At 38.8% G+C, this 25,305-nt stretch overlaps 1 protein-coding gene and 1 non-coding gene across 13 annotated transcripts in view; one reads left to right on the forward strand and one right to left on the reverse strand.

Moving 5' to 3' along the window:
* The window catches only part of RABGAP1L (RAB GTPase activating protein 1 like), an 852,978-nt gene that overhangs the window by 805,853 nt on the left and 21,820 nt on the right, over nucleotides 1-25,305 (reverse strand). Inside the window, exon 1 of one of the 12 annotated variants that reach the window (XM_054449626.2) lies at nucleotides 2,593-2,721. The exons of the other annotated variants lie outside the window; for them this stretch is intronic. The gene's annotated coding sequence lies outside the window, so the exon portion shown is untranslated. Of the gene's footprint in view, nucleotides 1-2,592; nucleotides 2,722-25,305 lie in introns of those variants that run through there. 12 annotated transcript variants of the gene reach the window in all.
* LOC129024091 (small nucleolar RNA U13) lies at nucleotides 6,660-6,761 on the forward strand. Its single transcript, XR_008497026.1, has one exon. It is a non-coding gene; the product is annotated as a small nucleolar RNA U13 (small nucleolar RNA).

A 25,305-nucleotide genomic window follows, 5' to 3' on the forward strand; every position in this document is an offset into this window, starting at 1 on the left:
TCCAGTAAACTCCAACAGACCTGCAGCTGAGGGTCCTGACTAACAAACAGAAAGGACATCCACATCAAAAACCCATCTGTACGTCACCATCATCAAAGACCAAAGGTAGATAAAACCACAAAGACGGGGAAAAAACAGAGCAGAAAAACCGGAAACTGTAAAAATCAGAGCGCCTCTCCTCCTCCAAAGGAACGCAGCTTCTCACTAGCAATGGAACAAAGCTGGACGGAGAATGACTTTGACGAGTTGAGAGAGGAAGGCTTCAGAAGATCAAACTACTCCAAGCTAAAGGAGGAAGTTCAAACCAATGGCAAAGAAGTTAAAAACTTGGAAAAAAAATTAGACGAATGGATAACTAGAATAATCAATGAAGAGAAGTCCTTAAAGGACCTGATGGAGCTGAAAACCACGGCACGAGAACTACGTGATGAATGCACGAGCCTCAGTAACCAATGCGATCAACTGGAAGAAGGGGTATCAGCGATGGAAGATGAAATGAATGAAATGAAGCGTGAAGAGAAGTTTAGAGAAAAAAGAATAAAAAGAAATGAACAAAGCCTCCAAGAAATATGGGACTATGTGAAAAGACCAAATCTACGTCTGATTGGTGTATCTGAAAGTGACAGGGAGAATGGAAACAAGTTGGAAAACACTCTGCAGGATATTATCCAGGAGAACTTCCCCAATCTAGCAAGGCAGGCCAACATTCAAATTCAGGAAATACAGAGAACGCCACAAAGATACTCCTCAAGAAGAGCAACTCCAAGACACATAATTGTCAGATTTACCAAAGTTGAAATGAAGGAAAAAATGTTAAGGGCAGCCAGACAGAAAGGTCGGGTTGCCCACAAAGGGAAGCCCATCAGACTAACAGCGGATCTCTCCACAGAAACTCTACAAGCCAGAAGAGAGTAGGGGCCAATATTCAACATTCTTAAAGAAAAGAATTTTCAACCCAGAATTTCATATCCAGCCAAACTAAGCTTCATAAGTGAAGGAGAAATAAAATACTTTACGCACAAGCAAGTGCTGAGAGATTTTGTCACCACCAGGCCTGCCCTAAAAGAGCTCCTGAAGGGAAGCACTAACCATGGAAAGGAACAACTGGTACCAGCCACTGCAAAAACATGCGAAATTATAAAGACCATCGAGGCTAGGAAGAAACTGCATCAACTAATGAGCAAAATAACCAGCTAACATCATAATGACAGGATCAAATTCGCACATAATAATACTAACCTTAAATGTAAATGGGCTAAATGCTCCAATTAAAAGGCACAGACTGGCAAATTGGATAAAGACTCAAGACCCATCACTGTGCTGTATTCAGGAAACCCATCTCACATGCAGAGACACACATAGGCTCAAAATAAAGGGATGCAGGAAGATCTACCAAGCAAATGGAAAACAAAAAAAGGCAGGGGTTGCAATCCTAGTCTCTGATAAAACAGACTTTAAACCAACAAAGATCAAAAGAAACAAAGAAGGCCATTACATAATGGTAAAGGGATCAATTCGACGAGAAGAACTAACTATCCTTAATATATATGCACCCAATACAGAAGCACCCAGATTCATAAAGCAAGTCCTGAGTGACCTACAAAGAGACTTAGACTCCCACACATTAATAATGGGAGACTTTAACACCCCACTGTCAACATTAGACAGATCAACGAGACAGAAAGTTAACAAGGATATCCAGGAATTGAACTCAGCTCTGCACCAAGCAGACCTAATAGACATCTACAGAACTCTTCACCCCAAATCAACAGAATATACATTCTTTTCAGCACCACACTACACCTGTTCCAAAGTTGACCACATAGTTGGAAGTAAAGCACTCCTCAGCAAATGTAAAAGAACAGAAATTATAACAAACTGTCTCTCAGACCACAGTGCAATCAAATTAGAACTCAGGATTAAGAAACTCACTCAAAACCGCTCACCTACATGGAAACTGAACAACTTGCTCCTGAATGACTACTGGGTACATAACGAAATGAAGGCAGAAATAAAGATGTTCTTTGAAACCAACAAGAACCAAGACACAACATACTAGAATCTCTGGTACACATTCAAAGCAGTGTGTAGAGGGAAATTTATAGCACTAAATGCCCACAAGAGAAAGCAGGAAAGATCCAAAATTCACACCCTAACATCACAACTAAAAGAACTAGAAAAGCAAGAGCAAACACATTCAAAAGCTAGCAGAAGGCAAGAAATAACTAAGATCAGAGCAGAACTGAAGGAAATAGAGACAAAAAAAACCCTTCAAAAAATCAATGAATCCAGGAGCTGGTTTTTTAAAAAGATCAACAGAATTGATAGACCGCTAGCAAGACTAATAAAGAAAAAAAGAGAGAAGAATCAAATAGACGCAATAAAAAATGACAAAGGGGATATCACCACCGATCCCACAGAAATACAAACTACCATCAGAGAATACTATAAACACCTCTACGCAAATAAACTAGAAAATCTAGAAGAAATAGATAAATTCCTCGACACATACACTCTCCCAAGACTAAACCAGGAAGAAGTTGAATAGACCAATAACAGGCTCTGAAATTGAGGCAATAATTAATAGCTTACCAACCAAAAGAAGTCCAGGACCAGATGGATTCACAGCCAAATTCTACCAGAGGTGCAAGGAGGAGCTGGTACCATTCCTTCTGAAACTATTCCAATCAATAGAAAAAGAGGGAATCCTCCCTAACTCATTTTATGAGGCCAGCATCATCCTGATACCAAAGCCGGGCAGAGACACAACAAAAAAAGAGAATTTTAGACCAATATCTTTGATGAACATTGATACAAAAATCCTCAATAAAATATTGGCAAACCGAATCCAGCAGCACATCGAAAAGCTTATCCACCATGATCAAGTGGGCTTCATCCCTGGGATGCAAGGCTGGTTAAACATATGCAAATCAATAAATGTAATCCAGCATATAAACAGAACCAAACACAAAAACCACACGATTATCTCAATAGATGCAGAAAAGGCCTTTGACAAAATTCAACAACCCTTCATGCTAAAAACTCTCAATAAATTACATATTGATGGGACGTATCTCAAAATAGTAAGAGCTATCTATGACAAACCCACAGCCAATATCATACTGAATGGGCAAAAACTGGAAGCATTCCCTTTGAAAACTGGCACAAGACAGGGATGCCCTCTCTCACCACTCCTATTCAACATAGTGTTGGAAGTTCTGGCCAGGGCAATTAGGCAGGAGAAGGGAATAAAGGGCATTCAATTAGGAAAAGAGGAAGTCAAATTGTCCCTGTTTGCAGATGACATGATAGTATATCTAGAAAACCCCATCATCTCAGCCCAAAATCTCCTTAAGCTGATAAGCAACTTCAGCAAAGTCTCAGAATACAAAATCAATGTGCAAAAATCACAAGCATTCTTATACACCAATAACAAACAGAGAGCCAAATCATGAGTGAACTCCCATTCACAATTGCTACAAAGAGAATAAAATACCTAGGAATCCAACTTACAAGGGATATGAAGGACCTCTTCAAGGAGAACTACAAACCACTGCTCAAGGAAATAAAAGAGGATACAAACAAATAGAAGAACATTCCATGCTCATGGATAGGAAGAATCAATATCATGAAAATGGCCATACTGCCCAAGGTAATTTATAGATTCAATGCCATCCCCATCAGGCTACCAATGACTTTCTTCACAGAATTGGAAAAAACTACTTTAAAGTTCATATGGAACCAAAAAAGAACCCACATTGCCAAGTCAATCCTAAGCCAAAAGAACAAAGCTGGAGGCATCACGCTACCTGACTTCAGACTATACTACAAGGCTGCAGTAACCAAAACATCATGGTACTGGTACCAAAACAGAGATATAGACCAATGGAACAGAACAGAGCCCTCAGAAATAATGCCGCATATCTACAACCATCTGATCTTTGACAAACCTGACAAAAACAAGAAATGGGGAAAGGATTCCCTATTTAATAAATGTTACTGGGAAAACTGGCTAGCCATATGTAGAAAGCTGAAACTGGATCCCCTCCTTACACCTTATACAAAAATTAATTCAAGATGGATTAAAGACTTACATGTTAGACCTAAAACCATAAAAACCCTAGAAGAAAACCTAGGCAATACCATTCAGGACATAGGCATGGGCAAGGACTTCATGTCTAAAACACCAAAAGCAATGGCAACAAAAGCCAAAATTGACAAATGGGATCTAATTAAGCTAAAGAGCTTCTGCACAGCAAAAGAAACTACCATCAGAGTGAACAGGCAACCTACAGAATGGGAGAAAATTTTTGCAACCTACTAATCTGACAAAGGGCTAATATCCAGAATCTACAATGAACTCAAACAAACTTACAAGAAAAAAACAAACAACCCCATCAAAAAGTGGGCGAAGGATATGAACAGACACTTCTCAAAAGAAGACATTTATGCAGCCAAAAGACACATGAAAAAATGCTCATCATCACTGGCCATCAGAGAAATGCAAATCAAAACCATAATGAGATACCATCTCACCCCAGTTAGAATGGCGATCTTCAAAAAGTCAGGAAACAACAGGTGCTGGAGAGGATGTGGGGAAATAGGAACACTTTTACACTGTTGGTGGGACTGTAAACTAGTTCAACCGTTGTGGAAGTCAGTGTGGCGATTCCTCAGGGATCTAGAACTAGAAATACCATTTGGCCCAGCCTTCCCATTACTGGGTATATATCCAAAGGATTATAAATCATGCTGCTATAAAGACACATGCACACATATGTTTATAGTGGCACTATTCACAATAGAAAAGACTTGGAACCAACCCAAATGTCCATCAATGATAGACTGGATTAAGAAAGTGTGGCACATATACACCATGGAATACTATGCAGCCACAAAAAATGATGAGTTCATGTCCTTTGTAGGGACATGGATGAAGCTGGAAACCATCATTCTCAGCAAACTATCGCAAGGACAAAAAAACAAACACCGCATGTTCTCACTCATAGGTGGGAATTGAACAATGAGAACACATGGACACAGGAAGGGGAACATCACACACCAGGGACTGTTGTGGGGTGGGGGGAGGGGGGAGGGATAGCATTATGAGATATACCTAATGCTAAATGACAAGTTAATGGGTGCAGCACACCAACATGGCACACGTATACATATGTAACAAACCTGCACGTTGTGCACTTGTACCCTAAAACTTAAAGTATAATAATAAAAAAAAGAAAAAAAAAGCCAAGCAATAATAGCATGAGAAGTAGTTTAACAAAAAAAAGAAAAATACAAGCATACATTCCCTTTAGACTCTAGCACATTGTGTAGCATCTAAATAAAATAAATGATGATAGAATAAAGTACATATCACAGCTAAAGAATAGTTTCTAGGCCGGGTGCAGTGGCACCTGTAATCCCAGCCCCTTGGGAGGCCAAGGTGGGCGGATCACCTGAGCTCAGGAGTTCGAGACTAGACTAACCAACATGGTGAAACTCCATCTCTACTAAAACAAACAAAAATTAGCCGGGTGTGGTGGTGGGTGCCTGTAATCCCACCTACTCAGGAGGCGGAGGCAGGAGAATCACTTGAGTAAGACTCCATCTCAAAAAAAAAAAAAAAAAAATTTCTACACTGGGTGTGGTGGCTCACACCTGTAATTTCAACACATTGGGAGCCTGCGGCAGATTACTGCTTGAGGCCAAAAGTTCAAGACCAGCCTGAGCAACAGAGGGAGACTCTGTCTCTACAAAAAAAGAAAAATTAAAACTAAAATTAAAAAATAGTTTCTATAAACTACCATAATGATAGGAGCAGACTAAAACAAAAATTAATGACCAAAGTGAGCACCTCTTTCTGAATGAAAGAAAAGTGACATGTAAAACGACGGCCCTGGTGGTTGCTACTGAAGGGACAAGAAAAGAAACTTGTTTAAACAGGCAAAGCCACAGTGACTTCAGATGTGGATAACTGAAACCAAATGGGGACACATTGAAAAAGTTTTTCATCTTTTTTCAAGACAAAAGACACTGTGCTTTATCCTATAAAGGTTATTTATATAAATGCAAAATACCAGCAGGGACAAGAGAACATAGCTAAAATTGTATGTATCAAATAATATTGCAGCATAATTATTAGAAAAACAAGGTTCAACGTGACTAGAAAACAAATATAGCAGGAAACAAACATGATCTCAATCCCAGAAATGTCAAGTAAACAAAAAAGCACAGAAAATTTAAACCTTAGAAGTATCAAAGTGGCATAAACTAAATATAACACAATTTGTAACCTTCAAAATATAACTTGTGCCACCTCTGGAAGCAGTTTCAACAATCTCCCCAACTGATTAAATCTACTCTAGTAAAATATGATTATTCTATAGGTTTATGGCAAAAACATCTGTATATACATGTTTTCTAGGAGCCATCCCTCTACCTCATATACAGATTTCTTTTTAATTTTTACTCACATTCAGGTAACTGTAGATAATAACCTAATGGACTAATCAAGTACAAAAAGGTATAAAATTTTCCTGTCAAGAATAGAAGCTGTTATGCCAGCTTATTTTGCTAATTTGCCAAAGAGTAAGATATATGTGTTTCACATTTTAGAAACACCAGATTGTTAGCTAACACCTACACAAGAACTTATATAGATCCTTTTGTAGTTCATAAGCATGATAACTGGGTTTTCACACACATATGAGATGTGCCTCCCTCAAACCTTGCTACAGCATTGGTACATTATCTGTCTAACATGGAAAAAAAGACATCTCAGGTACCTATTTTAGCTTATTTGATTTTTACTTCCCTCTTACTCTAACTTGTTACAAAAATCTCAAATCTTAATGAAAACAATGAATATGACTTCTTTAACATTTATTTTCTCTTTAAAGAAATACCTGGATTTAAATCTATAAACCTCATATTTGTTTCCTATGAGTAATCATGACTAGAGAGAACCTACGAAAGTATTTTTTAGAGCCAATAATTCTAAGAATAGCTATTACTTCCTTCATGGATTTTTCAGTTTTCCCTCAATCACCCTCACTGTTATTTCCCTGAAGCATTGTGCCAAACCACATTATGAGGGAGGGGAGACAAGAACCATCAACACTGATTTTTGAGTCATGGAAACCCGGAATAAAATTTGCCCTATTTAAGATTTTCAAAAGACTGTTAGAGATATTGAATTGACTCTCACAATCATGAAGGAATACACTATTAAGGAATAATGAACAAAACAACTGATTTTTTAAAACAGAATGTTTTAGAACTGAAAAACAATGTATGGGCCGGGCATGGTGGCTCACACCTGTAATCCCAGCACTTTGGGAAGCCAAAGTGGGCAGATCACTTGCAGTCAGGAGTTCGAGACCAGCCTGGTCAAAATAGTGAAACCCCGTCTCTACTAAAAATACAGAAATTAGCTGAGTGTGGTAGTATACGCCTGTAATCCTAGCTGCTCAGGAGGCTCAGGCAGGAGAATTGCTTGAATCTGGCAGGCAGAGGTTGCAGTGAGCCAAGACCACACCACTGCACTTCAGCCTGGGCAACAGAGCGAGACCCTGTCTTAAAAAAGAAAAAAAACAATACATGAATAAAATTGCCTCCACTAAAATATATGACTCAAGACCTTACTGGTCGAGTGGGTAAAATAACATAAAATTCAGGTCTGATATGTCCATAATTTTCATATCCCATAACTTTAAGTGTTTATATTTAAGGCATTGAATTTTTTAATTTTCCTCAGTAATAAGAACTTTTTCTTTTGTTGAGACGGAGTTTCGCTCTTGTTGCCCAGGCTGGAGTGCAATGGCACAATCTTGGTTCACTGCAACCTCTGCTTCCCAGGTTCAAGCGACTCTCCTGCCTCAGCCTCCCGAGTAGCTGGGATTACAGGCATGCGCCACCACGCCCGGCTAATTTTGTATTTTTAGTACAGACGGGGTTTCTCCATGTTGGTGAGGCTGGTCTTGAACTCCCAACCTCAGGTGATCCACCCGCCTCAGCCTCCCAAAGTGCTGGGATTATAGGCGTGAGCCACCATGCCCGGCCCTGGCCCTCATCTCTTTTCCCATTAATGCTGGAGGGGGCTCCTCACAAGCCAAGACACCTGTTAGTTGTTGGACTCACTCACTCTTGATGACCAAGGTGCCCAGCCAGTAATACGAACTTTTAAATATTACTTTACATCAATTCCCCAGTACAGTGCAATGCATGCTGCTGCTGATCAGAAAATCTCATTTCCAATGCACCCTGTTGGTATCAGAAAATCCTCATTTGATTACTAAAAAGATTTTCATTTTGGAAAGACTTATTTCCATGTTACCTCAACAATCATCTTAAATCAAATAAATCAAAATACTAACCCAGAATCCAAAAAGCTTAAAAATTCAACTATTCTCAATTTACTCTCATTAAGTCAATTCCCTGAATTTAGGGATTATTTACTGTGTGTCCTTCTCTCTCTAAAGGCCAAGAGTAATATCACAAATCTGCAAGTCATTGTGAGGCTGGTTTAGTACAGTAAATAACTCCAAAATGAACCTGACAATAATGTATTTATTACTTCAAGAAACTCCTGATGGCCTTTCTCTGTATATTATAAACAAGATCTAAACCATATACACTATGGATTTGGACATTTTTATCATTACAGCATGAATATTTAAAAATCAAGAAAAGTAACAATTATTTACCAAGAACTAGTCAATCACTTTTATAGTCTCCAAATATAATCAACTTAGAACAGTGTTTCTAAGTCATAATAAGCATCTGTATTTCAAAAAAGGTTTCCAGCTGATCATGATACATATACCTAATTACTTTAAATATGCACATTTTAGAGGAGTATGCTATGTAATCTCCTTATCTAATTTAATTCATACAACATTCACACAACCAATAATTATTGGGTCCATCTTCTGTAACAGGAACTATGGTTGATTCTGAAAACACATTCATATAAAACGGGTTTTTCTGCACTTCATGAAAAGGTGTCAGCTACATGCCCAGAACTCCAAGAATATCTACATAACACACACCATAACAAATTTTTTTTTTTTTTTAGACGGAGTTTCGCTCTCATTACCCAGGCTGGAATGCAATGGCGCAATCTCAGCTCCCTGCAACCTCTGCCTCTTGGGTTCAAGTGATTCTCCTGCCTCAGCCACCTGAGTGGCTGAGATTACAGGTGCCCGCAACCATGCCCGGCTAATTTTTGTATTTTTAGTAGAGACAGGGTTTCGCCATGTTGTCCAGGCATTACAGATATTTTAAAAACAAGAGATCAGATGTATTGTGCTACGCTTAAGAAACAGAGAATCGAGCAGTGTGACAGAGGGGTTGTGAATGAGCAAAATTAAGGAAACAAATTCTATGGTTTTCCAAGTGTATTACGTGGAAACTCAGGGGCTCCTTTCACCAAGAGGGATCTAAACACATCTTCTACTGACCATCATGATTAAGATCGGGCAGTAATCAGTTTGGAACTAAACCTACTTATAAGAGTTCGAGCCCTTTGGGATATTGATGAGAGGCCATTAAAACCTAACTATTTGACACTCAACTGCTGGAGTCAGACACACTTGGGTTTAATCCTGGCTCTACTATTTATGAGCCTTATAACCTTAGGTGAGTAAATCTCTAAACTTCAACTTCGTTAAGTTTACAGGAAAAATAGTATCTACCATAAAGTTGTTGAGAAAGAGAAAAGGATATAATTCATATGTAAAGCACTGGGCACAGTGCATGGCACATTTTAAAAAGCTAAATAAATATTAATGTTTATCACTTATTGTTCTCTTTTATGATATTATGAATCCCAGATCAGTCATTCCTGGGGCTTCAAGAAATATTGCCACCTTTCATTTGTCTTAAATAAAAAATTTAATATGATCTACATCTACCTTTGTTATAAAACATCTCAAATTCCACCTTATGCTAAGACTAATACTAAGCTGGCAGAGACCTCCCACTTATAAAAATGAGCAGAAGACAAAGTTGATGTCCAAAAAAATACCATAATTCAAATTATGGATACCAGCCTAAACAATGAATGCACATTTCTTCAGAAACAGATTTACTATAAGATACAGGAAAACATGTTTATAAAATTTCTAATTGACATTCTCAGGACAATCCAAGAGAAGATTACAAACAAGAAACTAGAGCAGGAAGTTATGATGAGGAAACAATCTAAGATGTGGAGAAATTGCAGAGAAAAAATAATATGAAAACAACAGCAGAACTGGCCAGCAGATTAGAAACTTCAGTAAAGAGAAAACAAAAAAAAAGAAAAAAGATTAAAAACTCAAAAAATTTTCCCAGAAAGAATAAAAGGATTAAGAAATATAAATGCTGCTCACGCCTGTAATCCCAGCACTTCGGGAGGCTGAGGCAGGTGGATCACAAGGTCAGGAGATCGAGACTATCCTGGCTAACACGGTGAAACCCCGTCTCTACCAAAAAAATACAAAAAATTAGCCGGGCGTGGTGGCGGGCGCCTGTAGTCCCAGCTGCTCGGGAGGCTGAGGCAGGAGAATGGCGTGAACCCAGGAGGCGGAGCTTGCAGTGAGCCAAGATCGCGCCACTGCACTCCAGCCTGGGCGACAGAGCAAGACTCCGTCTCAAAAAAAAAAAAAAAGAAAGAAATATAAATGCTGAGGAAAGAAAAATATGGAGATCATATCCAAAAGAGGCAATCTAAATAAAATAATTCCACAAGAAGAAAATAAAAAGAACTACAGGCTGGGCGTGGTGGCTCACGCTGGGAGGCCAACGCGGGAAGATCACGAGGTCAGGAGATTGAGACCATCCTGGCTAACACGGTGAAACCCTGTCTCTACTAAAAATACAAAAAATTAGCCAGGCATGGTGGTGCATGCCTGTAATCCCAGCTACTCAGGAGGCTGAGGCAGGAGAACCACTTGAACCCAGGAGGCGGAGGTTGCAGTGAGCTGAGATCACGCCACTGCACTCCAGCCTGGACGATAGAGCAAGACTCTGTCTCAAAAAAAAAAAAAAAAAAAAAAAAGGAAAGAAGGAAAGAAAGATAGAAAAGAAAAGAAAAGAGGAAGGAAGGAAGGAAGGAAGGATTAAGAACCCTACCCAAAGTCACTAGTATCATAACAGGAATTGGAAACCAAACAATCTGGCTCCTCAGTCTGTGGTCTTAAACATATTACACTCTCAAAAAAATACGAGAAGGAAATTTTTCTAAACTGAAAAAAAAATCTGAATCGGAACATGTACAGATTTTGAGTATATAGGGAAAAATTAATTAAAACATGCCAATATCTAAATACAGCCTAATAAAAACATTTTTTAATCCTACAGAAAAACAAGAAATCAAAAAAGATTATCTACAAAGAGGAAAAAAGGAGAAATGGATAGGAAGGGCCAAGAGCAATCAAGTTAATCTCAGACTTAGCCCTTTCCTCTGGAAAACTAAAAGCCAGATTATAATGGATCAACCCTTAAACCTTCCCAGGGAGAAACATAAAGACCAAAATCTGAGAATCGCATATCTGCACATGTACATAATCAAGTCCTTCTCAACTGAACAAGAACTCAGAAAAGAGATCACTCATATAATATACTCTTCCTGAAAATAATTATCCAAATATATATTCCAGGTTATCAAGAAAGAGCCAAAATTTTAAAACAAACACTCAAGGAGGGGGAAATTAGTCTATAAAGAACTAAGAGTGAACAATAAAATCAATTCACACCATATTAGGGTGAAATCACTTGTGATTCAATGTAAAGACCTCCTGAAAAACCTGACTTTATAAACTGGAAAATAATAATTTGTGTCAATCTAATTTCAAAGCAAACCCTGTGCCCACCAGCAGTCACTACCCATTCTCCCCTTCCCCTGCTCCTGGCAACCACCTATCTGTTGTCTGTCTCTTCCTGTTGCTTTTTCTTCTTATAACTTTTTAGACATTCCTGACTATTCAAGAGACTGTGGCTAAGGCGTGCCAGCCCACCAGATGTCAGGTAACTGATAACAATCTTAGCACTTTTCCTGGGGGGCAATACAGAGCCAACAGGTCACCTTCTCAGAACTGGTCTCTAAGATTTAAAATCCTACTGACAGTCCCAGGCTTTAGAATTAACTGAAGCTGGCTCGGCCCGGTGGCTCACGCCTGTAATCCCAGCACTTTGGGAAGCCGAGGTGAGCAGATCACGAGGTCAGGAGTTTGAGACCAGCATGGACAACATGGTGAAACCCCATCTCTACTAAAGATACAAAAAATTAGCTGGGCATGGTGGTGCACACCTGTAATCCCAGCTATTTAGGAGGCTGGGGCAGGAGAATCACTTGAACCTCGGAGGCAGAGGTTTCAGTGACCTGACATCGTGCCATTGCCCTCCAGCCTGGGCAACAGGGCAAGACTCTGTCTCCAAAAAAAAAAAAAAAAAAAGAATTAACTGAAGCCTAATCCCATAGATTCTCCACCACCACCACCATTAATTACCACAAGGGAGAAGAGAATGGTTACTACTGACTGAGTGCTTAGTACGAATGCAATTAAAGAGGTACCAAAGCCAAGCAGGTCAGTGTTGACCCCATGCTGGGCACTAAGAATGCCTGGTTTTGAATCATGGCTTCTACATGGATCAGTTTAATGACCCTGAACACGTAACTTGGTCTCTCCATGCCTTAATTTTTTTCAGATGGAGGATAAATATTCCCATCTCACACGATTGTTGTTAACATAAAATGAGTTACCATAAGTGCTTAGAACAGCACACATAAAATTATTGCTCCTATTACTGTAGTAATCATTTAACTATGTATATGTATATCAAAATATCATGTTTTACACCTTAAATGTATACTATTTTAAAAGCTCCTATTTCAAATGACAGGTATTCACTAATGTACAGTTGACCCCTATTAATACTCCCTTCCCTAAAACACGTGAAGAATATTTCTGACATTTTATTTTGACAAGAAAATCAAAACCTATACCTGGCATTTTGTTTAATGTTCCTATATATGGTCAAGTCTTCAATATAAGGGCATACCAGCATAAAGGCAATTGTAGTCTTTTGTTTCCTGAAATGAGTAGGTCAGAGAAACAATATTAGTTTAAGTAGACAGGTTTTCTATTTTTGGGGTTTTTTCTGAGACAGAGTCTTGCTCTGTCACCCAGGCTGGAGTGCAGTGGCATGATCTCGACTCACTGCAACCTCCACCTCCCAGGTTCAAGAGATTCTCATGCCTCAGCCTCCCGAGTAGCTGGGATTACAGGCATGTGCCACCACGCCCAACTAATTTTTGTATTTTTAGTAGAGACAGGGTTTTGTCATGTTGGCAAGGCTGGTCTTGAACTCCTGACCTCAGATGGTCTGCCCGCCTGGGCATTCCAAAATGCTGGGATTACAGGCGTGAGCCACCGCGCCCAGCCAAGTTTTCTACTTTTAACAGCACAATTTAAGAATGTAACAAATGTGGCAGTTATAATTTTTAAAGATGTAAACATTCAAGGTTTGATTTGTTAAGAATAACTGTTAAGGATAACAGTTATCCTTTTATTACTACTATTTGCTAAACCAGAAACTACTACTATAAACCAGAAAGTTCTGGGCATTTTAGTCATGTTTATGTTCGCAGTCATCACTCAAATAACTGTATTCCCACCTTATAAATGAAGGAATATGTTCAAAAGGGTTAATTTGTTTTATTTAATATAGCTAATTAAAATACATAATTCAGTCCAGATCTGAAGCAACCAAATCAATCTCACTTTGTGGTGGTCTGTCTCCTACAGTAACGACAGCATTGTCAGGTGTCCATCTGAAGCCCAATGGTGACATGCCCAAAGTGTTTATTTGAAGGGACTCTGGCAAAAAACCTATTCCTTTGTTCTCCTATTTTCATGTGGGGGCTTTCACTTTTTGCTAGGAGTGCAATACTGCAATATTCACCACATTTTCTAACTCACCTTTACCAGTAATGAAGCTCAATACTTTATTTTGATCCATGTTTGGCTTATTGTTTCTCTCCTCTGTTAAGAAATCAAAGGCTGGGTGCAGTGGCTCACGTGTGTAATCCCGCACTTTGGGAGGCCAAGGCAGGTGGATCACCTGAGGTTGGAAGTTTGAGACCAGTCTGGCAACACGGTAAAACCCTATCTCTAATAAAAATACAAAATTTAGCTGGGCATGGTGGCATGTGCCTATAATCCCAGCTACTTGGGAGGCTGAGGCACAAGAATCACTTGAACCTGGTAGGTGAAGGTGCAGTGAGCCAAGATCATGCCATTGCACTCCAGCCTGGGCAACAGAGGGAGAGACTCCATCTCAAAAAATAAAAAATAAACCTCAGAGAGGTGGATAAGTGACTTAATTAGACTCCCTTGAACCTCCAACTGCCATGTGTTACGCAGTTAGAGAAATAATCAAGGTTTGAGATCAAGCAGATATAGTTAATGAAACACACTGACAACATAAAGAGAATTACAGGAATGAGTATTATCATTTACAGAATAAAACCACTAACATAAATGTTCTATGTTCAATTATAACATTTCAGAGAGAGTCTATTCTTGAACATACCTTTACTTCCATCTATGAAATTTTTAGACCATTCAGTCTAATACTCTAACCACTTTGAAAAAAACTAAGTCGATATCACCTGCTTTTACTGCTGCACAGAAAGCAGACTCTACGTATAAATGCATTCAGTCCTACATTCTAATTCCAATTTTCAGTCTGGCCCATCTTTCCACTGATTAATGTAGATGTCTTTCTAGACCTTTGCTTACTCTGATAAGCTAAATCTGAACATTTCCCTGTGCACTGACTGTTCCTGAGTCAGTGTGTCTCTATTATTCCAGGAATGTCTCAGCTTATGCCCCAAGCATCTTCTAGCATTATTCTCTATGCCCTGGCTAATAAAAACCAGCAGGGCAGTAAGCAAGCTGATTAAAGCATACCAAACAGTTATAAGACCTGGGTTAAAGCCAAGAAGAAAGCAACAAGAATGTGGCAGGAAAAGGAGGAAGCAGCTAATAAATGTTTAATTAGCAGCTACTATATGATCCCCTCCCAAAAAAAGTATGGGTACACATTATTGGCCCAATTTATGAGGGTAGCAGACTCAAATTAAGTAATTTTCCCCAAGGCTATACTACACATAAGAGAGAGAAAAGTAATACAATGTTTCATGATCTGACTGGCCAATCTTTTTTTCTCAAACTGGCGATGTATATCTTCAGGCATAAACTGAAACATACCAGGGATATACTAAGAAAAAGAAAGTAACTGCTAAACCGGGTATGTAGTGTCAGCTCTCTTCATTCACCCCAGTTTTCAAAAATCAATAGACAAACAGGAAATGATTTTTGTTTTTCCTTTTTCTGGCAGTAATTCAAATATTTCTATATTTATATTAACAGTATGCAATGAAATGCAAAATTCACACACATTCCTGAGATAAAACACAGAATTTAAGAAATTTTCAAGCTATTATAAGGTACAAGCATACCTCATTTTATTGTGCTTCACTTTATCGTGCTTTTTCATTATTATTCTATCTGTTCTGGTGATCTGTGATCAGCGATCTTTGGTATTACTATTGCAATAGTTTACAGGTGCCACAAACCGCACCTATCTAAGACAGCGAACTTCAGTTTAAAGGCTATGTGTGTTCTGCCTGCTCCACCAACTAGCCATTCTTCCATCTCTTTCCCTCTCCTTGGGCCTCCCTATTCCTGAAACACAACAATATTGAAAATAGGCCAATTAATAATGCTACAATGGCTTCTAAGTGTTCAAATGAAAGGAAAAGTTGCAAGTCTCTCACTTTAAAGCAAAAGCTAGAAATGATTAAGCTTACTGAGGAAGGCAACATGTTGAATGCCGAGACAGGCCAAAAGCTGGGCCTCTTGTACTGGTCAGTGAAATTTGAATGCAAAGGTAAAGTTGTTTTAAAAAATTTAAAGTGCCAGTCCACTGAACACACAAATGGTAAGAAAGTGAAACAGCCTTTTGCTGCTGAGTAGACAGTTTTAGTGCTTTGGATAGAACATCAAACCAACCAACCATTGTCTTAAGCCAAATCCCAATCCAGAGCTAGGCTCTAACTCTTCAATTCTAAGCAAGGATGAAAAGGGTAAGGAAGCCGCAGAAGAAAAGTTTGAAACTAGCAGATGCTGGTTCATGTCATTTATCTTAGTCTGCTTTCTATAGCTTATAAAAAAATACCTGAAACTTGGTAATTTATAAAGAAAATGATTTCTTACAGTTATGGATACTGAGAAGCCCAAGGTAAATGGGCAGCATTTGGTGAGGGCCTTCTTCCTTTTTTTTTTTTTTTTTTTTGCAACGGAGTCTTGCTCTGCTGCCAGGATGGAGTGCAGTGGTGTGATCTCGGCTCACTGCAACCTTCGCCTCCCGCGTTCAAGTGATTCTCCTGGCTCAGCCTCCCAAGTAGCTGGACTACAGGTGCACGCCACCATGCCCAGCTAATTTTTGTATTTTTAGTAGAGACGGGGTTTCACCATGTTGGCCAGGATGGTCTTGATCCCCTGACCTCATGATCCACCCGCCTCGGCCTCCCAAAGTGCTGGGATTACAGGCGTTAGCCACTGCGCCCAGCCAAGGGCCTTCTTTCAGGTGGGGACTCTCTGCAGAGTTCTGAGCAGAATGGCAGAACAGGGAATCACATGGCAAAGAAGCTGAATATGCTAGCTCAGGTCTCTCTTCCTTTTTTCTTTTTTTTTGGAGACAGAGTCTCATTCTGTCACCCAGCCTGGGACTACAGCTGGCACTACAGGCACACACAACCACATCCAGCTAGTTTTTTTTTTAGTTTTTGTAGAGACAGAGTCTCACTATGTTGCCCAGGCTGGTCTCAAACTCCTGGGATCAAGCAATCCTCCTGCCTTGGCCTCCGAAAGTACGGGGATTACAGGCGTGAGCTACTGCATCCAGCCCCTTTCTCTTCTTAAAAAGCAATGAGTCAGTCTCACTCCCATGATAATCCACTAACACATTAATCCATGAATGAATTCATGAGGGCAGAGCCCTCATGACCCAATCACCTCTGAAAAACCACACTTCTCAATATTGCCACAATGGAAATTAAATATCAACAGAAGTTTTGGAGGGGACAAATATTCAAACGATAAGCAAGGTTTAAAGAAAAGCCATCTCCATGACATGTAAGTATAAAGTAAAGCAGTAAGTACTAATACAGTAATAGAAGCTGCAGTAAGTTATCCAGAAGATCTGGCTAAGATAATTGATAAATGTGGCTTCATTAAACCACAGATTTTCAACGTAAACAAACAATCTTCTACTGAAAGAAATGCTATCTGCCGGGCGTGGTGGCTCACGCCTGTAATCCTAGTGCTTTGGAAGGCAGAGGTGGGCAGATCACGAAGTCAGGAGATGGAGACCACCCTGGCTACACAGTGAAACCCCATCTCTACCAAAAATACAAAAATTAGCCAGGTGTGGTGGCAGGCACCTGTAGTCCCAGCTACTCGGGAGGCTGAGGCAGGAGAATGGCGTGAACCCGGGAGGCGGAGCTTGCAGTGACCCAAGATCACGCCACTGCACTCCAGCCTGGGCGACAGAGCAAGACTCCATCATAAATAAATAAATAAATAAATAAATAAATAAATAAATAAATGCTATCTAAGACTTTCATAGCTAGAGAGAAGTCAATGACTGGCTTCAAAGCTTCAAAGGACATGCTGACTCTCGTTAGAGGCTAACACAGCTGGTGACTTTAAGTTGTAGCCAATGTTCATATCCCATTCCAAAAATCATAGGACCCTTAAAAATTATGCAAAATCTACTCTGCCTGTGCTGTATAAATGGAACAACAAAGCCTAAATGACAGCACATCTGTTTAGAGCACTGTTTACTGAGTATTTTAAAACCATTGTTGAGATCCACTGCTCAGGAAAAAAGATTTCTTTCAAAATATTATTGCTCATTTACAATGCACCTGGTCACTCAAGAGTTCTAATGGCAAAGTACAAAGCTAAACAGGAAAAAGAGAAGACACAAAAGTGTTAAAAACCCTAATAATTAGATATGTCTGGGTTAACAAATCTGTAAACTTTCTCCAACTCTCCCAAAGAATCAATCACTCCTTCTACAGTGCTTATACAACACTTTACATAATTTATATTCCTACTCTAGCATTTATCGTATCACATTATTTATATATATGTCATCAATTACAATTATTTCCTCTAAGACAACCACCATGCTTTATTCATTTTTGTATTCCCAGAAAAGTATAAGAAACATACCAGCTGATAACACTTATTTTATGAACAGGTTAAATTTATGCACTTCAAAGACCAAAATAATTTCTGTTAGAGTAATTTTGATCTTCCTAAGATCGTTTCAGCACAGAGAATTTTAAAAGATTTGAATTAAGTTAGCCAACCAATACAAATACCAAATCCAAATCCACTTTACAGCTAATAGAATTTGAAAGGCTAATTTCCTCACCCATAATCAAGAAACCACACTCTATAGACCTAATATAAAGACAACCACTAAACACTTACTGCCCATAGTCTTTATATAAAGTATACCCTGCCATACAGAGAATTTCTGGTTATGCAAAAACAAAAGTGGGATTAAAGAAGGAAACCTTTACAAATGATGCCTTCTTTTTTGTTTATCCCAGCACACCTTATTAAGGCCAACAGATCTTAAGACATAACAATCAGAATTATAGTATATTAGTTTAGTTTTAATTACCTATGCTCCAGTTCTGTTTCTATACTTCAGGCCCATTTGGCTCTCCAGAGAGCAAATATCATTACGTTATGTAGGGTCACAAAGAAAACTCTAATTTAGAGGAAAACAATTATATAATTATTAATAATAGTGCCTATGACCTTCCTAGTTTTTCTAAGTTTCCTACAAGATAATCAGAATTCTCAAGATAGTGAACGAAAAATAAATGACTATTTTTAAAAAGATAAGCAACATTGCCCCCATGTTTTAAAAAGGGTCCTAATTATTTTAGTAAATTTGCATTATTCTCTCCAGTATTCACATCTGAAAACTTTTTAAAATGTCCCATATTTCATTAAATGCATACTTGGATGTACACACTTCCATTTTAAAATGTACTATAGGCTATCAATGAGGTGACTAAGTGGCATTTTACTAAGTAATGCCCCCCACAGTGCCTGACACTTTATATATAAATAATAAACATTTGATTAAGTCTACAAATATTTAAGCTTCTTATTACATAGCAGACACTGCTCTAACCAAAGGCTATTACACTATGGTAAACCCAACATATATGGATGGCCCTTGCCTTCAAAGAGGCTTCAGTCTTGTAAAAAGAAAATCACCCTGTTCACTTCCTTCACTCTACCTGCCACATTTGGCAGGTACAGTGAAGGAAATGAAAAGGGTGATATTAGTGGGCTTGTGGGGAGGTTGGGGTTATCCTACTTTATACTGGAATATTGTCTAATATTTACGAAGCCTCTCTGAGGGCAGAACATTTGAGAGGAGACCTCAAAAGATGTGGGCCAGCCAAGGATTTAAAGAAATTATCATTCCAGGTTATGGGAACAATATGTGGAAAGGCCCTGAGGCAAGTTTCGGAAACTGAAAAGTCAGTGAAACTTATCACAGAAAACCTGAGGATAAGTAGATTTCGAAGAAACTGGCAAAGAGCCACATAATATACAGTCTTGTACCACATTTAAAGATTTAAAGTTTTAAGTACATTGAAAAATCTACAATGAAGCATTATAGGGGAAATGGATGAAAGAAAAACCAAGATATAGAACGCCAGAAGGTCTTGGCCCAACATCAAAATATTGGTAAATAAATGTATACATCAATTTCAAATTAAAATAAAATGTTTAAAGTGTATGTATGTTATGTTTTTATGACTCCTAACTTTAAACAACTTCTTCAATTAACCCATCATTTACTAGATCTGATCACATTCTCTCCCTTTCCTTTACATGTCCATACTAGCAGATGTAGAACTGAGTAGTAACAGGTCAAATGTGGAGAATAAAAGTACACAGATAATAACAAACTGGGAAATCAGCCTCCGAATAACTGAGCTGACTAGTTTTTCTACAGGTTGGTGTGGAAGGGGAGCAGGGATCTATACAGTACATAGATAACATTCTGAACTCTAAATTTTAACCACATGCATTTTTTTAAATCAAAGCATTGACTTTAATTATTTCTCACTAGAAAGCAGTTTAAAATAACTGCTTGCCAAAACATTGCCAAATCACCTAGAATTAGTGTAGCTAGAACTTTGTGAGATTATCCTTGCATCTTCACCATCTACCTGAAATTCAGCTACATAGAGAATTTCCTTGGGAGTTTCTATGTCCAATATTCTATTTGGTAAACATCTTTCATCTTTATCAAAATAAATGTGAGCATCAGCGCCCAAAAAGCACTAGAAGTCAACATAAAACTCTCTTAGAATTAAAAGAAAATTTTTAATTAATTTTTTTTTTTTTTGAGATGGAGTTTCGCTCTTGTTGCCCAGGCTGGAGTGCAATGGCGCAATCTCAGCTCACCGCAACCTCCGCCTCCGGAGTTTAAGTGATTCTCCTGCCTCACCCTTCTCAAGTAGCTGGGAATACAGGCATGCGCCACCATGCCTGGCTAATTTTGTATTTTTAGTAAAGACGGGGTTTCTCCATGTTAGGCTGGTCTCGAACTCTCAACCTTAGGTGATCCGCCCACCTCGGCCTCCCAAAGTGGTGGGATTACAGGCGTGAGCCACTGCACCCAGCCTTTAAGCAAATTTTAAAGTAAGTGTACACAATGATCCAGTGATCCATCTGCAAAATTCTGTCCCAGGAAAATACTTGCCAATATATGAAAGTACAATTACAAGGACACACATGTCAGCATTGCTTTCAAAGGGGGTGCGGGAAGGAGGGAATCTAAACATTTAACAATAAGGAGACAGTTAATTAAGTTATGTGGTATTATGCTGCCACAGAAAAATATACAAAATATACTCAGCCCATTATAAGGTCATTTTTAAAAGGCATATGCTTATTAAACAATGTATAGGGAGAAGTAGAATTGCACTTTTTACTTGTATTCTTCTTTAAATGTGCTACAACAATCACATACTAACCAGCATTTTAAAATAAAGGAGAAAATTTCAAGAAATAATTATTTGAACGTATGATTTTATATTTATTTAAATAAAACCAAAAAATCAATGTAATTATAAATAAAATCTTCTAAAAGAAGTAAAATTTAAAATTACCCTTCACTGTACTTTAGCTCTAAAATTCTCAAAGCAAGCTGCCTACACTTTTCTCCACCTCAGTTGGTATATTTACTTGCTTACTGAATGATCCCTAACCGGTAGATTTTGAAGTTATTAACGGCAATCATTTTTGCACTAACCTAACAGATCTAAAAGATTATAAGGCATCTTAAGGTCTCCCCATATTTCGCAAATACTGTCACTACAAACAAAAGGATAGCAGAGAGCACTGACAGATCTCTCCCAGGTTCCTCCTATCCCTAGAAACACTTCATTGATATCTATAATCCAAAGAGGTCAAGAATCATTGTCCTATAGAGGAAACAAGTTAAGCAGGGAAGGGTTGCCACCACAACTGTACCCCAACTTTGAGTGACCTTTAGAAACACCTCCCACACCACTTACAGGTTGAGCATCTTCTTAAATAAAGTAGACATTGCTAGCATACACCTGCCAAAAGTAAAATCTAATTACCTTTGGCTACTAGGAATTGAAGAAATAAATAAAGAGACTAGTCTTAGTCTGGGAATATGAGTTTCTAAATCCATAGTTTACAAGGGATTAACACCGTAGAATTTCACGAAGCTTCTGTATTAGCAGAGACACTAGGCAAGAACAGCTACCACAGACTTCATTTTTTAGTTTTATATGGAAGATCCCAGGCAAAGATCAACCTGCAAAGATCAATCCGCAAAGCGCCAATTTGTCTGGGATATTCTGAAAGTACTCTGGAGGTTAATTTCCTGAGCTTAAAAGTGTTTTGTTTTTCTTTTAATTAATTTTTTAAAAATGCTGACAGATTTCATTTTGGACATTTTAAGTGAATTTAAATTTATGATGTCATTTCATTCACTGCTAGTGGGGATGCAAAATAATACAGCTACTTTGGAAGATAGTCTGACGGTTTCTTACAAAACTAAACACAGTCTTACCATATGACCCCACAATTGCACTCCCTGGTATTTACTCAAATGAGTTGAAAATGTATTCATACAAAAACCTGCACATGGATATTTACAGCAGCTTTATTCATAACTGTCAAACCTTGGAAGCAGCCAAGATGTCCTTCAGTAGATGAATGGACAGACTGTGGTACATCCAGACAAAATGTAATACTATTCCATGCTAAGAAGAAATGAGTTACAAAGCCACGAAAACACAAAGGAACAGTAAATGCATTTTACTAGGTGAAAGAAGCCAATCTGCTGGGCGCAGTGGCTCGCGCCTGTAATCCCAGCACTTTGGGAGGCCGAGGTGGGCAGATCAAGAGGTCAGGAGATCAAGACTATCCTGGCTAACACGGTGAAACCCCATCTCTACTAAAAAAATACAAAAAATTAGCCGGGCATGGTGGTGGGTGCCTGTAGTCCCAGCTACTTGGGAGGCTGAGGCAGGAGAATGGCGTGAACCCAGGAGGCGGAGCTTGCAGTGAGCCGAGATCGCGCCACTACACTCCAGCCTGGGCAACAGAGTGAGACTCCATCTCAAAAAAAAAAAAAAAAAAAAAGCCAATCTGAAAGGGCTGTAGACTCTGTGACTCAACTATATCACATTCTGGAAAAGGCAAAAGTATTGAGGCAAGACAAACTAGAGTCCAGGGAGGGAGGAATAGGCTGAACACAGGATTTTTAGAGCAGTGAAACTATTCCATATGATACTAATAATGGTGGACACACGTCATTATACAGTTGTCAAAACTCATAGAATGTATAACATCAATAATGAAATCTAATATAAACTACAGACTTAAGGTGAAGAAATGATGTGTCAAGTAGGTTCATCAGCTGTAACAAATTTACTACCCTGATGTATGAATGTCGATAGTGGGGAAGGCTGTGCATGTTGTGTAGGGGCAGGGGTATGCAGGAACTGTCTGTACTTTCTGCTCAGTTTTGCTGTGGGCCTAAAACTGCTTTAAAAAATAAAGTATATCTTTAGGCCGGTTACAGTGGCTCGCACGGTGGCTCACACCTGTAATCCCAAGACTTTGGGAGGCCAAGGCAGGAGTATCACGAGACCAGCCTAGGCAACAAAGCAACACCCCAGTGAGCTGTGATCTTCACCACGGCAGGGCCTGGGCAAAAGAGTGAGTTGAATAATTTATCTGTTTTTACTGGCATCCATTTTAATAAAATTTGGAAGAAAATGCTAATAATAGATCAAGAAAATACACAAATTGTATCTACAACTCTCGCCTCATCTTTATGTGAAGTACATCAACTTTTCAAGGTATATAAAGATGAAAACAATAATATATGCTTTAAAGGGGCTCACAGTCTAATAGGAAAGAGATAATAAGGGAGCTATTATAACTCAGTGTGATTATGCATGCTGTTATGAAACTACAGAGTCACACAACTCTAAAACACATGCATATAAAGAAATAGCTTTAGAAAAATATTACAACATGATCACAGAAGTTATTTCTGGTTTTCTATAATAAATATAAATAACTTAGTGGGAAAAAAATGTCTTAAGAAACTTTAAATAGCCATACTGAGAAAGGCAACATGAAAAAAAATCAAAATAGTTGATGTATTTGTCAGGGCAACACATATTTGCAGTTCTAATTTTTTAAATTCTACACTGTTGTAGAGCTGTTTATAGGGGGAAGTAAAAGTCTTAAATGCTAACAAAGATTCACTCAAGTGGGGAGAGAGGATGGGATGGGAGGCAGGACCTTCAGGAGCTTGACTGTGGAAATATTCAGACTCAGAATTATGTCCCAACTCCAACAGCTTCAAAAATGGCTTAAACTATAATTTCACTGCTTAAACTATAATTTGTGATTTATGGGTCTTGCCTTTTCACTTAATCTTTTGACTAAAACCTACAGCTGGCCCTCTTCCCCTGAGATCCAGTGTTTAATAACCTCTACAGTCGGAAAGCTGTTCTTTACCTCTAACCAAAGTACTTTATTATAATCTCAATTTCCTCTTCTAGGAATTGAAGGGGTGGGAGAGACAAGAACCACTTCGACTTAGAAATTTTACAAGCTTGAAAACTATTAAGGTCACTTATTAACTTTCTCTCGACCAAAATACAGAGAAATTCCACTAATTCTGGTAATTAGCTTAGAAAGCCTATACTTCATCTCCTTAATGCATATTTCATTTTCTTTTCCCTGAATCTCCTCAGTTTCTTCCCATAGCCCTGAAACTACACAGCTAAACCAAATTATTTAATATGAAGCCAAACAGGGTTAAGTAAAGCAAGTGGTTACTCATCAGTCCACGGAGGACACAGTTATATTAATTCAACCCAAAGTTGCTTTTTAACATGATCTGTATTACTTACCAATCTGCATCAGAACTTAGACTACCTAACCACTGTAATTGTCAAATCTCCATAGGATTTCTTCTATCCTGAAATTTATTACCATTTATATTTCTCCCTCATTTATGCTTTTTATTTTAAAATATCTTCTTAAATTAGGGAGGGAGTACAGTACAGTAGTGGTTAAAAGACACAAAGGTGCAGACACTCTTTGTTACCTATGTAAATAATCATTCCTACCCACCTCCCTTCTTTCTGTTGGCAGAGCCCTTAATTTGTTTAAGCTGTCTCCCTTACTGGCATATGCTCAGGAATAGTGACCTTACACACATACTCTCTCTTCACAGCCCTACTAGTACTGGTGGTTACAGTCCCTTGGTATCTGTGGGGGCTTGATTCCAGGATCTCCCATGGATACCAAAATCCACAGATGATGCTCAAGACCCTTGTACAGGCTGGGCACGGTGGCTCACGCCTATAATCCCAACACTTTGGAAGGCCGAGGTGGGCGGATCACGAGGTCAGGAGATCGAGACCATCCTGGCTAACATGGTGAAACCCCATCTCTACTAAAAATACAAAAAATTAGCTGGGCGTGGTGGCAGATGCCTGTAGTCCCAGCTACTCGGGAGGCTGAGGCAGGAGAATGGCGTGAACCTGGGAGGTGGAGCTTGCAGTGGGCTGAGATCACACCACTGCACTCCAGCCTGGGTGACAGAGCGAGACTCCGTCTCAAAAAAAAAAAAAAAAAAAGA

The sequence above is a fragment of the Pongo pygmaeus genome, chromosome 1, assembly GCF_028885625.2.
Source record: "Pongo pygmaeus isolate AG05252 chromosome 1, NHGRI_mPonPyg2-v2.0_pri, whole genome shotgun sequence".
Classification (NCBI taxonomy): domain Eukaryota; kingdom Metazoa; phylum Chordata; class Mammalia; order Primates; family Hominidae; genus Pongo; species Pongo pygmaeus.